This window comes from Neophocaena asiaeorientalis, unplaced genomic scaffold, assembly GCF_003031525.2.
Source record: "Neophocaena asiaeorientalis asiaeorientalis breed wild unplaced genomic scaffold, Neophocaena_asiaeorientalis_V1.1 scaffold49, whole genome shotgun sequence".
In the NCBI taxonomy this organism is placed as follows: domain Eukaryota; kingdom Metazoa; phylum Chordata; class Mammalia; order Artiodactyla; family Phocoenidae; genus Neophocaena; species Neophocaena asiaeorientalis.
The window spans coordinates 4,467,724-4,484,056 of record NW_020172456.1 but is presented as its reverse complement, the minus strand read 5'-3'; positions in this window follow the sequence as shown (position 1 = coordinate 4,484,056).

Sequence of the window (16,333 nt, the reverse complement as noted above, 5' to 3'; positions counted from 1 at the left end):
CAGAGAAAATGAGCAAACTGCAGATGGCAATATGGATGAATCTAAAAAACACAGCGTTCAACAAGAGAGCTAGTCACAACATAATACATAAGTAGAATTCAATTAATATGAAATTCAAGACCAGACAAAACTAATTATATTGTTTGGGGTTACATCCATATGTGGTAAAACAATAAAGAAAAGCAAGGACATGATTAACACCTACCTTGGTGTAGTGGTTACCTCTGATGGGGAAAGAGGGAGCTCCTAAGGTACTGTAGTGTACATTAAGTCCCCTACATACAAACAAGTTCCGTTCCGAGAGCGTGTTCATAAGTCCGGTTTGTTCGTAAGTCCAATAACATTAGCCTAGGTACCCAACTAACACAATCTGCTATATAGTACCGTACTATAATAGGTTTATAATACTTTTTATAATACTTTTCACACAGATAATATATAAAAAAACAAACTCACAAAATAAAGAAAACATGTTTAATCTTACAGGACAGTACCTTGAAAAGTGCAGCACTACAGTACGACGGCTGGCATACAGGGGCTGGCATCGAATCAACAGGCAAAAACAGTTACTGACTGGAGGAGGGAGACGAGGTGGGAGATGGTAGAGCTGAAGGATCGTCAGCAATAGGAGACAGAGGACAAGCTGCAATTTCGCTCAGGCCTGACTCTGATGGCACAGGTTCTGGTTCCTTGCTGGATTCAATTCTATCTACCCTCTTGAAAAACTGACCCAGTGATGGCTGGGTAGTAGCTCTTTTTTTCTCATCATAGATGACTTGGTAGAACTGGATTGCCTTCTGCGTGGCTGCTGCAACCTTCGTGCACCATTCTAAGTTTGGGTCCTGTGCCTCAAAAACTGCCTCCTCAAATAAAGAAAATCCCCTTGCCATTTCCTGTGTCGTGAATCTCTTCAGTTCTTCAGTTACTTCTTCTTCCTCTTGTTCTTCTTCGTCCTTTCTCTGGGCCTCCAATTCCAACAGGTCTTCATTAGTAAGCTCCACGTTCGCATCTTTGAAAGTTCTCAACTTGAAGATTCTGATAAATGGAATATTTATAAATGGAATATTTCCTGCCATATCAATAAACAAAGGACTTTACAGTCGTCCATGATTGCAACCCTCCAACGTGAGCCGGTGAGCCCTGAGGAAACTCAGGGCTGAAAAGAATACCTGCTGTCTAGCAGCCATCAGACTGCAGCCACTCCCTGCAAAGAGCCCTGAGGAAACAGGATGTGAAAACACCGGATACTGGCCCCAGATAGCTGAGGTGCATATCAAAGGAATGATTTCAGTGAGCCCAGACTCTTGCATCTTCCCATGCATAGAAAAGTGCTAAATTCCTTAACTTGAGATATCTGGTTTTCTTTAACTAACAATAATCTTTTGATGTCCCGACTACCTTCCCTTGGTTGCAAAACTCTTATATATCCTGACTCTTCCACCGCCTCCATCCCCCACCCCCACCCCGCCTCCCCTCCTTGGAGGAGTTTCTGAGAGTTATCTGAAATGCTGTCTCCCAGGCTGCAGTCCTCATTTTGCCCCAAATAAAACTTAACTCCCAACTCTCATGTTGTACATTTTTTAAAGTCAGCGTTTCGCATGTAGGGGCCTTATCGTATTCTTTTTCTTACCGTGGTGGGTCTATCGGTATTCACTTGATTTATATTCTTTAAACTGTACATGTGTGCTTTATACATATGTGATATATTTCACCAACTTTTTAAAAAAAGAAGTTAAAAAAAAACCCCAAGAGTCAGCTTCTGTCCGATTTACTCTGTTGAAGAAGGCAAGATAGCATTTAATAATATTAGAAACATTTCCACCAAGAACTATTAAAAGAAAAACAGTTTGGGGCCCTTGGAAGGCTACGTTTCAGTGATCTGGAAAGTTCATTTATGCGTGACAGCTCATCAGCTTCTTTTCCATACAATGAGATACTTCAGTAATGACCTGGAGTCCCATCTCTTTTCAAATGACTTTCTGATTTCCTATTGGTTGAGAAAGAAAAGAGAGCGCAACCTTAGTGGGAGCTCTTTAGTGGCACAGAAGCCCTTCACCAACCTGCTCTAAGGGTGCATTTTGGCCTCCTTCCCTCTGGCTGCTTCCCCATGGCATCACCTGGGAGCCTGTTACAAATGCAGAATCTCAGGCCCCACCCCAGACCTACAGAATCAGAAACTGCATGTGAACAAGGTCCTCAGGGGCTCCAAGTTCACGCTGAAGTATAAGAAGCACTGCTCAGGTCAAGACCATGACCAGGGACCAGATACTCAGCTCCTTATAATTTTAGGAAAAACTGCTCTTTGAACAGTCTCAACATGGACGCTTCTTGTACTGAATTCCATGCTGCAGTAAATAGTGTTCAGAAAAATTCAAATTCATTCATTCATTCCATTAATATTAGGATGAATTGTATGAAATTGTCATTCAAAAATGGTTGAATATTGTCAGTTTGATATGGTCTAGCTCTTAATATTTACTGAGCTACTATTATGTGCCAGGCACAATGTTAGGTATTGGGGAAATAGCTTCTGGCAAAACTAGCTTTGGTCACTGCCCTCACAGAGCTTACAGTCCACTGGGAGAGGTGGTCTTTAATGAAAAAAAAAATCCACACGACTAGATGTAAAATCACAATCACCTTGTAATAGTTACACAGTGGAGGCCCCTCACACATGCGCTGTCATGAGTTGATGTATTTCAGGGAGGGGGTCAGTCAGAAGAGGCCTCCCTGAGGAAATGTGGTCAGAAGTGAAATCTGAAGTGGGTGAGTGAGGAGCGCGCAGACTCAGGGAAGAGAATTGCAGGCAGAAGTCACAGCAGGTGCGAAGGCCTTCTGTAAACGATTCAGTGGAAGGCAGAGAGCCCACCCTGATGGCAGGACCCAGCCGGCCAGGTCTGGGGTCTCTATAAATAAATGATCTTGCCAGCAAGGTAGCCACATTTGTCCACAGTAGCTCCCCAGGCTTTCTGCTTCTCCTGCAGCCTCTGTGTTTAAAGAAGCTGCCAGGGCTTTCTCTCCCCGGGGGTTGGGCGGGGGGGACTGGCAGACCACGCTTTAATGGTCTTGCTAGTCAAATTTACTCACTCACATTTGTGTGGCCTGCTTTTAATCCTTCTTGTTTGAATAAACTTTGGTGGCCTCGGGGAACTTCTTTTAGTTCCCTGAACGCCAGCGATGATCTGTCTTGCTGCTAGGACTTTGCACATGCTGTTCCCTCTGCCTGGAACACTGCATGGGCAGCCGGCCTGCCTCCCTCCACTCCAAATACCGCTTCACTCCCACTCATTGTCAGTACCCATCCCAGAAGTCTTTTTTACCCCCTCCCCCCACAAACCTGATGCTGCTCCCACAACCCCCTGCACATAGACGTGTCAAGGGCTGATTGCCCACAGCACCAAGTCTGATATGACTCACCAGTGCTCGCCAGCACCCAGCTCAGGGCATAGTAGGTGCTCAGTATTCACTTGTTGAATGAATAAATGGAAACATTGTATTTAACCTGATGTACAGCTGTGGCCCAGACTGTGGGTTGGCTTCCTCAACTGCCGTTTCTTCATTTCTTTCTTTCTTCCTTGCCTGCCTCTACTCTCTATAGAGGCTGGTTTGCTTTCCCAGCCTCCCTAGTACATAGAAGTGACCATGGGACACAGTCATGCCAATAAGATATCTGCTGGGGATTTCTGGGAAATTTTTTCCTTGTTTATAAAAGGAACTCACAGCTGGTGCTGTCTCCTTCTTCCTGCCTGGAGCTGAGCTGTGATGCTTGGAGCTGCAGTAGCCATGTTTTAACCATGAAGGAAAGGCCAATAGAATCAAAGACACAATAGTCTGGAAGTTGCTGAGCCACAGAACCAGAACAGTGGCTACTTGTCTCTAGATTTTTCCTTATTTGAGGAAAATGAATGCCTATTCAGCCCATTGTTAGATGGTTTTCTGTTATTTGCAACTTATAGCATGTCTGATAAAATGTGTCTTGATGGCTGCCACCAGGGCTGTAGGGAAAAGGAGAAAACAGTAGGGAGAGTGTACTCTTTAGCTTGTCAAAGAAGGAAGTTAGGGCTTCCCTGGTGGCGCAATGGTTGAGAGTCCGCCTGCTGATGCAGGGGACACGGGTTCGTGCCCTGGTCCGGGAAGATCCCACATGCTGTGGAGCGGCTGGGCCCGTGAGCCATGGCCGCTGAGCCTGCGCGTCCGGAGCCTGTGCTCCGCAACGGGAGAGGCCACAACAGTGAGAGGCCCGCGTACCGCAAAAAAAAAAAAAAAAGAAGAAGGAAGTTAACATTTGTTGAGTGCCGATCTGTCCCTGGTTATTACACTAGTTGCTTCATATATATGACATTTAACCTCACAGTTCATCCAAGTAGAAGTATCCTGTCATTACACAGATGAGGCAACAAAGGCCCAAGACCTACATGAATCGCCTCGGTTGGCAGTGGTAGAGCTGGGGTAGGGCCAGGGTCTCTCTGCTCCATCCCACTGCTGCCCTGAAGGGGAGAGTGGTAGCCTTAGCAAAGTCAGCCAAGTGTTATGGGAGTGAGAGCACCTGGGGGCTTGTCTCAAATCCAGACCTCCCCCCAGTCGACTAGGATTCTTCTAGCTCAACGTCCTTTGTGTCTAGTAGCTACACTAGCTTTATAAATGCCAATCCATTTATCCTAGAGATAGTCATACATCACTAACTTTAAAACGGCCACTGCCACTGCCAGAAACTTCCTGCAGAGAAACAAGTCCTTTGACTTCAGCTCAAGCATGTTACTCAGCAGGGCTTGTGTCTTGGAGGGTCCCCAGTGCCTGGGCAGGTGGTCCTTACTGCTTCTCTTTCTCTGTCCCCCGAAGCACCTCCTCTCTCTCTTCCCTACTCTAAGGGCCTCGTAATTTCATGCTATGTCAGTCCCTACTCCTGAGAAAAACAAACGAACTTACAAACATATTGTATCGAAGTGTTGGCTATTTAACTTGCTCCTTCTTTCAGGCCCCTCTTCTCCTCCATTGTCTAGCCCTGGTAGCTGGACATAGTGCTACTAATAAACACCCCAGCCCAGGCCCACACTGTCAGAACCGATCCTGGTCTTTGGCTGGGCTGCACAACAGTTTGCTTGTCTGGTCCTACTTCGGAACTTGAGACATTGTGCCAAGCTCTGTGCTAACAGCCATATGACTTAAGCATTATGACCCCACTTTACAGACATGGGAACTGAGGCTCCTACCCAAGGTTATACAAGGAGGACTCAAATCCAAACCTGTTGGACAATAAAACCTAACTGCAAGACTTCCCTGGTGGCGCAGTGGTTAAGAATCCACCTGCCAATGCAGGGGACACGGGTTCGAGCCCTGGTCTGGGAAGATCCCACATGCCGCGGAGCAACTAAGCCAGTGCACCACAGCTACTGAGCCAGTGCGCTGGAGCCCGTGAGCCACAACTACTGAGCCCGCGGTGAGACAACTACTGAAGCTCGGGCACCTAGAGCCCGTACTCCGCAACAAGGGGAGCCACTGCAATGAGAAGCCCGTGCACCGCAATGAAGAGTAGCCCCTGCTCGCCGCAACTAGAGAAAGCCCGCGCACAGCAACGAAGACCCAGCGCAGCCAAAAATAAATAAAAACAAAACCAAAAAACAACTGACTGTAGTCTTCTTGGTAAGGGTGTTTCTCACCTGGTCCCTCAGCCATCTCCTTCCTGCTTCCTACTCCCCACTACCATTCCCAGGGAGCCTGAAGATTCCTCATTAATAGATTTATTCCTTGATGCTGAAAGCATTTTGATTTTCAAGAGTCTCCATTAAAATGCAGAAGCCCCTGGGAAGTAGAGTCCCCTAAATCTTTATTTTACAGCACTGGGGTAGGGAGAGTTTCACGCACAAGTCCTATGGGAGGACAACTAAGGGAGGGCCTGGGGACGGGAAGGAGAATGAACGTGTCTAATTGGCTCAGGGCCCCTTTCCCCTGGGGCCTTGATGAACCTAAAGTTAGCTTCCTACCTGAGTCCCAGGGGCCCCAAGGCTGATCATTTCCAGTGAGCTACTTAGGGAGGCCAATTATGCTGAATGCCTCCACCTCCTTCTCGTATTCTACTGTGGCTTCCAGAAGCCCTGAGCTCGGAGTGCGGCGTTGAGAGGTGGAGCTGAAGGGCCACACACTCCCTCCTAACTACGGGACCCCACGTCTGTGGCTCAGAGAGTCGGGGTCCCTGCAAGGTGGGTACGAGCCTGTGCTGTGTGCACACGCACGTGGGGAGGGCTTCAAATGCTACTAGCCTCCTGGCCCCTGGGTTGTCGTGGCGACCTTTCCTTGAAGCAATCTCACGTTGGTCTGGGTGTTTCTGAAGGCAAGCCTTCCTGGGTGACAGTGCTGACTCAGGCTGGGCTGAGCGCCCCTCCAGATGAAGGGACCATTGCATTTCTGCTTTGACACCTCAGGCTTCCAGGACTGAACCTCGAGAATCAATATTTTTATTTCTGGCTCAGCGCGGAAAATCTCTTTGCTGACCTACAGGAATAAACCTACCCCTTGGCATTCTGTGTCAGGGCCTGAATGCAGATGACAAATGTCCCCTGAACTCGGAACATCCCCTGGACTCCCCTTCACTGTCTCCCTCCCCTCGCTGCTTTGGTACTGGATCCACTGCTTTCTTTTCCTGCATATTTTCAGAAAATAAGAGGCAGGTTATCCTAATGAGGACTGAGGAAGAGTTCATCAACATGCCAGACATGGTGGTCATACTTTACACGCCTCATTTACCCTCACTACGGTCACAGAAGGTGCAGACGAGGACTCATTTTACACGTGAGGGCACTGATGTTCAAGGAGAGTTAGCAGCTTGCCTGGGGTCATGGAGCCAGGCTGTAATAGAGCCTGGATGGGAGCCCAGTTTGTCTGATTGTGAAGCCGGTGCTAGAACCGCTAGCACACTGCCTCTCAGTCTCAGTCCTGAGAGCACTGTCTTTGGTGAGTTGCATAAATCTAGCTGCAAGGAATATAAATGCGGCCCAGGATAGAGGTTTCTCTCTGTCACTGCCACTGGAAACCAACGTGTCTAAGTGTAAAAGGACGCCTCCCAGGATTTAATGATCTGGAAGAAGTATCAACGTGCCTCCTAAATAAGAAGTTCACATTTTGTTTAAAATAGCAACACAGTGATTTCCAAGCTTTTTAGACTTGCAGCGCTCTGTTGCTTTTGGTTGTTTGTTTTATTATTTTAAAATTTTTTAAATGTTATTTTTATCTTCCTGCAAAAAGCCCTCCTAGAATATCAAATCGGGGAGCTCTGCGGGTTTTTCCTTCATTGGCATCACTCACAAGATGCAAGAGGAATGGGAAAACTACCCACATTTTCCTTCTGGTAGAGGGAAGGGAAAAGACTTGAGAAGTTCATGCAACGTGCATGCAGCTAGAGGAAGAGGAAAACCCAAATAAGCCTTGCACCTTACCGGGGGTTACATCTACTGCCTCAGTGCAGAGTGCCTGCCCCAGAGTGAGGCCGGCGCCCCCCATCCCCCCCCGCCACCAGAGCCCCAGGATGGCGCCACTGTCCCCACAGCCACTGCTGCCGCCCGTTTTATTATTGTAAATATCCCTTATGTAAAAGGGCATTTATCTGTGATATGAGATTCAACTTTAAAATGTTTGCTTCGAAGTCCTCATTGAACCCCCTTAAGACAACTGGAGATGCCTAAAGTAAGTGGAGCAGGTTACCCGACGTGTCCACTTCATGAACACTCGTTGAGCTGTACACTTGAGATCTGTGTGCTTTTTTGTTTGTATGCTATAGTTCAATAAAAAAAAATTCCCTTAAGTATCAGAAAAATAAAAGAGTGAGGGCTCTGTCTGAATGGTGTGCAAATGAGAACAAGTGTGTGGGCGCCCGTGATCTCCGGTTTTTGGTGGAGCTGACGGGCTCTGATTTGGGGTCTCGCATATAGCTCTCAGGGCCTCTACATGGGCTGCCTCACCATCACACCCTTGTGAAGAGCTTTCTCTTAGCAGCCTTCTGGAGATCCCGCGTCCCTGCCTTTCAGCTTCCAGGGGTTCAAAACATAGGGTTTGCACAGGGTCGACTATAAAGACCCCAGTGCCTGTGTGCATGCACCCACACGTGCAGGACACAGGTTGGCCAACAGCTCTGACAGCAATTAGGTGGTTTTTATTTGCATGGTGCCTCCAGCACATACTAGCTGTGTGACCCTGGGTGAGTTTCCTAACCTTTCTGAACCATAGTTTCTTCAGTTGCAGATGGAAGAGGGTAATACTGCCCACATCATAGGATTGCATAAGGAAGGATTAACTAGGATGCTGCATGTGAAGGGTTTAGCCCGGGACCTGGTATACAGTAAACACTACAACCACGTACGGAATGTCTGGGGACGAGGCTCAGGCATCCAGTTTTTAACACGCCCCGTAGGTGATGCTGATGCACAGCCAAAGTTAAGAATTATACTCTGACCTGGCTTCTGCCCCCACCCTGCTGTACCATGGAATATCTAAAACGTTAATTCTCTTCGCTCCCTGTTTCACAGATTAGAGCAGAGGGCAGAGGGGCCTGCCCTTTGGAAAGGGTGCATGGACGCCAGAGGAAAATCATTTCTTCCTCTCTCCCACAGACATTCGCTGAATGTGTGCCAGTTGAGGTGTGAGGGAAAGACAGACAGATGGCCAGGTGTGACTCCTGTCCTTAGGGAGCCATCTGCTCACAGAGGAGATTGCCTGATGACACGCACTGTGATGAAGAGGCACTGAACTCTTGGGCTCTGCTTCCGGCTTTGCCCCATCTGAGTGTCTCTGGGCCTTATTTTTCACATCTGTAAAGTGAGGGGGATGGACAGGGTGATTGCTGAGGTCTTTCCATCCCTGACATTCTATGAATCCATAATTTTATCCTTAAAAATGCTGTACTGTAAAACTCAACAATAAGAAAACAAACAACCTAATTAAAAAATAGCCAGAAGCTCTGAACAGACACTTCACTAAAGAAGATATACAGCAATTAAAATAACGAGATACCACCACACACCTCTTAGAATGGGCAAAATCCAAAACGCTGGCAACACCAAATGCTGGAGAGGATGCAGAGCAACAGAAATGCTCATTCATTGCCGGTGGGAATCAAAATGGGACAGTTACTTTGGAAGAGACTTTGGCGATTTCTTACAAAGGTAAACATACTTTTACCATACGATCCAGCAATTGTGCTCCTTGGTATTTACCCAAATAAGTTGAAAACATGTCTGCATAAAAGCCTGCAAAAGAGTGTTTATAGCAGCTTTATTCATAATTGCCAAAATTAGGAGGCAACCAAGAGTCCTTCAGTAGGTAAGTGGATAAACTGTGGTATATCCAGACAGCGGATATACCGCTGAATCTTTTGATTCAGCATTCAAAAGAAATGAGCTATCAAGTCATGATATGACATAAAGGAAACTTAAATGCATATTACCAAGCGAAAGAAGGCAGTCTGAATAGGTACATACAGTGTAATTCCAACTATGTGACATTCTACAAAAGGCAAAATTATGGATGCAGTAAACAGATCTGTGGTTTCTGATGGTTAGTGGGGAGGCAGGAATGAATAGGGGGAGCACAGAGACTTTTTAGGGCGGCGAAACTACTCTGTATGGTACTATAATAATGGATATATGCCATTATACATTTGTCCAGATCCATAGAATGTACAACATTAAGAGTGAACCCTAGTGTAAATGATGGACTTTGGGTAGTAGTCATGTGTCAGTGAGGGTTCATCAATTGTAATGTACCACTCTGGTGGGGATGTTGATAGTGGAGGAGGCTGTGCTTGTGTGGGGGACAGGAAGTATATGGGAAATCTCTATATCTTCTGCTCAATTTTGCTGTGAAACTAAAGATGCTCTAGAAAATAAAGTCTATTAAAAAACAAAAACAAAACACCATATTGTACATGCTTAAGAGCATGTACTTTTGAGCCAGACTGTCGGTGTGTGAGTCCTAGCTCTGCCCCCTAACTAGCTGTGATCTACAGCAAATGAGCTAAATATTCTGTGCCTTCATTTCCTCATCTGTAACATGGGTATAATAATATGCCTGCTTCACGGTCTTCTGTGAGGATTAAAGGAATTAATAAACCTAAAGCATTTAGCACAGTGGTTGGCATATAGTAAGTATTCAATCAGTACTAGCTACTATTAAAAATGTGAACCTCTTTAAGAGCTGATTCCATTCGATCAGCTGTTGCCACCATTTGGCCATAGCAATCCCTTGCACTCAGGAGACACAATCAAATGCCTGGCAGAATGGAACTTCTCTCCACTGTACGTTGGGGTAGAAGATCTTCTTCAGAGCTAGAGCTTTCAAGCCCACGCATGCTCTGAGGCCCAGAGAAGATGCCTGTTAATGGGACCATGCCAATGGATCAGGCAGGGAAAACAGCAATGTACCTACACTTCATTTGCCTGAGTGACCTGGCAGATTCCCCCCGTCCCCATTCTTTCCTTCACCAACCAAACACTCTTCTGTTTCTGATGTCACTCTGGGGAAGAAACCTCAACGATTAACAAAGATTCGTGTTCAAGTTTGAGGTGATCTTATCTTTGACCACAGCAAACACCCTTGAGCACCGTGACATTTGAGAGATCAGTTGAGAACCACTGACAAACTTGGACATTTTGTCGCATAATTATAACGCATTTAATGTTTATTGGACATTCTCCCCAGTAGTTCTAATGGCATAATTGTATTTGGAATTTACACATATGCATTTCAACACAATTAGTTGGCATTGCAATTTAGGATTTTTTTTTTTTTTTTTTGCGGTATGCGGGCCTCTCACTCTTGTGGCCTCTCCCGTTGCGGAGCACAGGCTCCGGATACACAGGCTCAGCGGCCATGGCTTACGGGCCCAGTTGCTCCGCGGCATGTGGGATCTTCCTGGACTGGGGCACGAACCCGTGTCCCCTGCATCAGCAGGTGGAATCTCAACCACTGAGCCACGAGGGAAGCCCAGGATTTTTTTTTTTTTAAAAAAAGGGTCTAAGAACCTTAAATGATATATATCACTTTCAGATAAAGAATGAGCCAGGTATTAATGTACTTAAGAACAGGTACTATAGTTGACCTTGGCCAAAAAGGGTCACTTGGCCACCGCCTGTAGAGACCAAGAAGTGACTGCCCCTCACAGGCAACTCCAGACACTTTCCCTTCCATAGAAGATACGTTTGCATCACCATTTCATTGATAATGATAACTGCGATAGAGGACACTCTATCTCAGGGGATGTTAAAGTCTGCCAAGGGCTTGCATGAACGTTAAATTACCTTGTTTAACCCTCACAACAGTCTTGGTAGAGGAATCTGAGGCTCTCAGAGACCAAGGTGGGAACCCAAGGTTTTTCAGTTGGTAAGAGGCACAATTTGGACCCAGCTCTTTGGCTTCAAAGCCACGCTCGATCCCTTAAGTTTTAACACTTCCTCCCTTCGCTGGCTGTAACTGGTGGCTGGACTTGCGCATCTAACAGCCCACCTCTGCCTTCCCGGCTGGCAAAGCTTCAATTTATTTAGTTCCCGTATCCACACCGCCTCCAAGTGATGAGGCCCGTCACCATCAACGCAGCACCCTGGCCAGGGACTGGTCTAGTGTTGACCATGTGACTAAATCTGGCCAATGAGTTGCGAGGGGATGTCTAAGGAAGGGGTTCTCCTGACTCTTCTTCCGCGGATGGGCAGAGCTCAGTCTTTCCACGGTTTTATTTTGATTCCTATTTTACTGATCATGATCTCTTTTAAAGAGCACCTGGCTAACTTCCTTTGACTTGGCCCGTGGGCCTTGGCTCATCTCTGATGACACCGAGACTGGGTCTGCGGTTTGATGGCGCTTGGCTGCAGTTCCGCACTGGCCCAAGGCAGGGAGCCTACCCCAGGGAGAGGGTGCAGCTGTCCCCTGTCGGATGAGCCTGAGTGGCTGGCCCAGTGGGAGCATTTGTGGACTCAGGCCCCCCGGTTGCTCTCAGAGGAGGCTGGCAGCCAAGCCCCCGACCACACATGCGCTTTACTCCAATGCTTCAGGAACAGCGCGGGGGAGGGGTGACGGGCAATGATGACTCCTTAAGCGAGTTTTCTCTGTGAGACCATGATTACTAAGCACTGTGGCTTGGAAAAGCCCTTTCTTCTTTGAGAGACCAAGTCCCAAGCGAGAAACCAAGAACCAGAAACGAAGTTTTTACACGTGGACATTAACTCCTTAGTTTCTAGTACCTTGGCCAGCTGCCCGAATGGGTTTAGTAAATCTTAATTGGATGGGGAACATTAACAGCACAGAATGAGTACATGGCATTTCTATTTTCAGAGTGAGTCTTCCGTTGCTTCCTTTATTCTTCTGTCAACCCAGTGGACAAGGTAAGGAAGGGATTACCAACCAGTCACATGACACTGGGAGATACCTTTATGTGTACCTACCCAACCATACCCAGGCTCTGGGTTAGGTGCATCACGTGTGGTCTTGCTTAGTTCTCACGGGGACCCTATTCAGCAGGAAGTCCTACCTGCACTTCACCTCAGAGTATAATGAACCTCAGAGAAGAGCATAAATCCTGGGGCTGGGGTTTGAATCTAGCCCCTGCCACCTATGTCATATGATATTTCTGGGTGTCTGTTTCCTTAGATAGAAGATAAAAGTGTTGTGATACGGACTCTCTAAGGTCAAGTTTAGTTCAAACTCTAGGATTCTATGAATATTATCCTCTGCGTTTGAAAAATGGAAACAAAGCATAGAAATTATCTTTGTTCGGGGCCACATAAGAAGCTGGAGGTAGGTGAGCCCGCTCAAAACAAGGTCTCTGGGCTCCCCTCTCATTGCTCGAGGAACAGATAGTGGGAGTGGCTCCCGGTCTTAGGGAGTTGAGATCAACATGCCCCACATCCATCTGGCTTCACTGCGCTTGTCTGTCTAGCTTCCAGGCAGTCTTCATTGCTGTCAGTATCTCATCTCTATAAAAAGGTCCAGCCTCTCCTCCCAGGCAAGCAGCGGCCTGAGCCTCTGACCTCGGCTGGGTTCAGACCAAACCTGGACACCTTTGTCGGGGAAGATTCAAACTATAGCATCCAAGAGCTCCCTTGCTGAGCCCTTACTTGTGCTAAGCACTGTTCCAAGTGCTTTATAGGCAGTACCTCTTTGTATATTTATATATTTAAATCTTTATAATACCCCTATGGGTTGGGTATTACACACACCCACACACACACACACACCCTGTTTTAATGATGATGAAATTGAGCACAGATCCATTAATTAACTTGCCCAAGGCCACACAGTTAGTATGTATCAGAGATGGGGACAGTCTGGTTCCAGAGTCCATGCTCTTTGCCACTGTGGTCTACTGCCCTGCATGACGCATTAACCTCAGACCAGGTAACTAGATGAAAACCTTGTATATGGATGGCCATGGATGACAACCTGAGACCCCAAGGTAATGAAGAAGTCTGGGAGAGTTAGGGCTAGGCGATGGAGTCTCAGGAGTCCCCCTGGAGCACTGAAACTTTGACATATGGGACGAGGGAACAAGTTTTTATAGGATACCTGCTCCTGTGCTTGAGAGGAACAGGCCTGGGGCACCAAGCTGATTTGGATAAGAGTCCCCGACAAGTAGAGAAAGTTGATTCTGATGGTTTTTCTACCTATCTCGTAACACTCCTTAATTCTCCTTTGCACACTTATAATTACTTAGTTAATTAGCTAATTATTCTCTCACCAAAGAATTGGGCCAGCCTCTTTCAGGATTGTATTGCCACAGCCCTGCACATATAATCAAATATTTGTTGAGTGAATGAATGAATGAAGAAATGAATGAAAATCCGGCCCTGTGATCTAAAGTATACTTTCAGTCAGAGCTCTTGGGAAGGTTCTTGAAGGGGAGGGCACAAAAATAACAAGTTGGCATTTGAGGAAGTATTTGAAAGGAAAGGCAGGCTTTAAAAGGGAGGAAGGAGAGGATTAGGGAGGTGTATTTAAGAGATAGGGAAACACTGGCAGGAGGCTAGGGTAGGGAAATGTGGGCATAAAACCTGGAAGGGAGCCTGTGAGCCTGGCCAGGGCTACCAAAGACGCCTTGTCCAGAGGCCTCCCTCTGCAGGACGCGCAGCCTCCCTCAGAGCCTCGTCCTGAGGCCAGCCTCCAGATGTCTTCCTGTAACAGCAGTGAGTTCTAACTGTAAACGTTTTATCTTCATTGCCCCAGGACAGCAGATCCCCCCAGGTTCCAAGTGTGGGGAACTTTTATGCTTCTTGGGCTGAGTTTCTGTTAGCCTGGCCTGGGGACAGGTACAAAGCTGGGAGCTCTTTGGAAGGCACCCTTGGGCCAACTTAGGGCGGTGTGCTTAGGAAAGCAGGTGTCAAAACCTGGCCTGGATTGCCTGGAGCTGGAAGAGCTTTTCTAGAAGTGAAAATACCACCCCTGCCCCCGACACTGGGGCTCACACAACAGCCCAGTCATAGGTCCCCCTTAGCTCCTTCCCACACCTCTCTCTACCACACCACCAAAATTATTGAGTGTAAGAGGAAATGCCACCTCCTGCAGAAAACCTAGGGGACTTTTTTTTCCCTTCAATAAACATTTGCTGAAATAACTTTTTATTGGTGGTTGTTTTAAAACACAGAGCATAAAAAGAGTCCTGAGAATTATTCCCATCATAACTTTTGTTCAGCTAGATCTGTGTCATCAATGTGGGCCTCAATTTCCTCATCTATAAAATATGGCGCCCCTTCCTCACTTCAATATTCTGCAAGTGTGCTGTAGAAGGAGTGACTGATCATTGCATTCTGCTCAGCACCTGTTTGATGAATATTCTTTAAGTGTCAGGAGCGCAGACTGCTTTTGACATTATTGGGGATACCAAAGAAATGATTTTCTGGCCCTTGCCCATCATTTATTTAAGTATCCATTAAATGCCAACTATAAAGTCAATATACGGTAGGTGCTATAGGAGTTTTAAAAATGTAAGATGTTGTCTCTACATCTAAGGTAAACTCAAGCACATTGGAATGACACTACATGTATGAAATAAAGAGAAGATTTTAAAATAGCATATGATTCCTGTTAGATGGGCAGGGATGTGCTACTTAAGGTTGGAAGAGGGAGAAGTCACTCTGGCTTTGACAGATCTGAGAAGGCTACCTAGCAGTAGGGCTTGGGTTGGCTAAAACTTAATGTTTGGTGGTGATTGTGGTGATGATGGTGATGATGAATACAGCCAAATTTATTGAACTCTTAGCATGTGGCAGGTATTGATAGGGTGCTTTATAAGTATCACATTTAATCCTCATATCGACACTCTAATGTAGGCACCATTATTGTCCCCATTTAGCAGTTGGGGAAACCGAGGTCCAAACATTTTATCTGGGAATCCGACCAATACCATCGTAACACCTTCTAGGTTTGGGGGGACAGGGACTAAGAAGAAAGGAAAGCGTGGAGAAGGGTCCTCAATCCCTCTAGAAGCAGCATTCTGTGGGTGCTAAGTGGAAACATCTTCATAGCGTAATGTCTACATTTTCGGATTAAACACCCTCTTTTAAGAATGACTTGAGGGGCTTCCCTGGTGGCACAGTGGTTGAGAGTCCGCCTGCCGATGCAGGGGACACGGGTTCGTGCCCCGGTCCGGGAAGATCCCACATGCCGTGGAGCGGCTGGGCCCGTGAGCCATGGCCGCTGAGCCTGCGTGTCCGGAGCCTGTGCTCCGCAACAGGAGAGACCACAGCAGTGAGAGGCCCGCGTACTGCAAAAAAAAAAAAAAAGAATGACTTGAGACCTCTTGAATATACATCCCTATGTTTATAATGTACTTTCTAGATCTGAATGAATACAGTGGACTCATCTCAGATTTTCTCTGTGTTGCATTTGACCATACAACAACCCATTTTGGCTTCCATGGCAGTGGGGAAGCCCACTCCTGTGTTAAGGGAGAGGGAAGCTGACGGACGCTGAGGTTCTGTGCTTCTGTCTGTGCCTTCCTTTCTGCTATCTTCTGGGGTACTCTTTGCTAAATTCTTTGCCTCCTCTTATATCCCCAGTTTGTTAATTATCAGCATCTCCTAAGACTGAGTCCTAGGCCAGCTTCTGTTTACTCATTCATTAACTCAAAATTTGTTGATCACCTATTATTTGAAATTTAATATATCTAAAGATCATCTTTAATCTAAAGGAGTTTGGTGATTCTACCTACAATCCTGGTGTCAACTTCAGGGAGCACCTATATATATGGATGACTTATGCAATGACATCCCCACATGGACCTTTCATCTTCTCCCAGGTGTTTTCAAGACATGTTTTGAAACATAATATTCTGGGAGCAGAATGAATCAGCATCTCCCTA